Source organism: Leopardus geoffroyi, chromosome C1, assembly GCF_018350155.1.
Source record: "Leopardus geoffroyi isolate Oge1 chromosome C1, O.geoffroyi_Oge1_pat1.0, whole genome shotgun sequence".
In the NCBI taxonomy this organism is placed as follows: domain Eukaryota; kingdom Metazoa; phylum Chordata; class Mammalia; order Carnivora; family Felidae; genus Leopardus; species Leopardus geoffroyi.
In genome coordinates, this window is record NC_059328.1 from 189,875,896 (window position 1) to 189,877,941 (window position 2,046).

A 2,046-nucleotide genomic window follows, 5' to 3' on the forward strand; every position below is an offset into this window, starting at 1 on the left:
TCACATCTTAGCCTTTGTTATCAGTCATTGGAAAGTTTGGGTGGTCTTCGTTTCTACTATACATATTTTTAACCCTGGTAATGAGTTTCAGAGCCTCAAATTCTAGATCTGTGTAGTCTGGTGGCTCCAGAATAGGGGTTATCTTTTAGAGAAGGGTACCTTGCCTTCTATCACTGCTCCTGGAAAGACATCAGGCCCTAGGTAAGATCTAGAGGGTCAGAGCCAGGAATACTGGGTCAAATTCTGGAAGTGAATTTTCTCCAGGACTGGGGACATGACTTCATCATTTACTTTTAGTTCAGAAGTGTAAGTGAACCACTGCCAAATTGTTCCAAAGTGCAGAGAAATATGTCAGTACAAAAGGGTCACCAAGATCTGTTTGTGAGAAAATTGAAATGAGGACAAAGAGGGTCTGTCCGGAGACAAAATACTTTTGATCTGTCATTTACCAGATGAGGAGGAAGAGACATGAAGACTTTTTCCACTTGTAGCTAGATCATCAAAGATGTTCACAGTAGCATTTCAAAATAGCAAAAAGTTGGTAAGAACATTAAGGGATTTTTTTTAATGTTCTTTTATTTTTGAGAGACTGAGAGAGACAGAGCCTGAGCAGGGGAGGGGCAGAGAAAGAAGGAGACACAGAATCTGAAGCAGGCTCCAGGCCCTGAGCTGTCAGCACAGAGCCCGATGCAGGGCTTGAACCCACAAACGGTGAGATCATGACCTGAGCAGAAGTTGGACACTTAACTGACGGAGCCACCCAGGCATCCCGAACGTTAAGGGATTTTTAAATAATTTATGATATAATTATAGGACGGGATATTATATATCAATTAAAAATGATGTTTATAAAGAATACTTACATGTCATGGGAAAATGATTATGGTATAACAGATAATAGTATATATCTGTTGAAAATATAAATAAAACATAATATTAAATACATAAAACTCTTAATAGAAAAACCTATGGAAGGCAGTGGGCCAGAATATTAACATTGTTTATATCAGGGTGGTAAGATTATGGATGAGTTTTGTTTTAATAATTATTTTTAATAATTAAAAAGGTAAAATGAATCTTTTAATAAATTTTATATATGAAATATGTCCTTTCACAGAATAAAAAGCAGGACAGGTTATCTTAAAAAAATACATAACACCCCAAATTAGGGTAGTCATATAAAGCTTAGATTATCAGGAAAGGAGGAGAAAAATTACGAGAAAGGTCTTGAGAAAGCCAGTGAGTGCAAGATCTTGACCTGGATGGCCAGATGAGGAGAGCAGTGTTGGCTCCACCAGTGGGCTGGCCGTATATGCAGAAGGCCTGGCCAGCAGCAGAGGGTTGCGGAAGCATGGTGACTGGTCTTGGGGAGACTTCTAGAGAGCCTGTGTTCATGCCTCTTACTTAACCTTTAATGGTTCCTTGAGGAACCTAGGGAGATTCAAAGGGGCTTTTTGTTACACTAGTGTCATATGTGAAACTTTTTGACTTTCCCGCTGCTCAGGGAACCCTTTCCAGATATTCACTGGGCTGGCACCTGCATGTGGGGTGTGTTCCTCAAAGTTCCTGGAAGGGAGTTGGGGGAGGCTTGGTATAAACTAAGGCTTGTGTGCTGAATGCTCCACAGAGCTGCCTATGTCTAACACAAAAGTTCAATTCTTAATATTTATAACTCCTCCCAACACTGATAGGGATGTTTCCCAAACCCTGTAATTCTTGTTGTTGTCTTTTGGACACACTCTCTACTCATGCTATAAAAAAATCTCTCTGCTGCGGTTGGTTCTCTTCCTCTTTTGAGAATACTTTGTTTGTCTTCCCTTCAATTCTTGGTGGGTTTCAAGCACCTATTCCACAAGCTCTGATACCTGTGTACAGAAAATAATTCGCATCAGCCCATCATAGAGTACCTGACATTCTTTTTCAATGACAAGAAAAGCTTGTCTTTAAAAGAAGAGGAAAAGTCTAAAGTCATCAAAACTATGTAATATCCTGTGTGAAATGTTGCAGTCATGATGCCTTGTGGTTTAAGTCCCTTGATCATGTGCC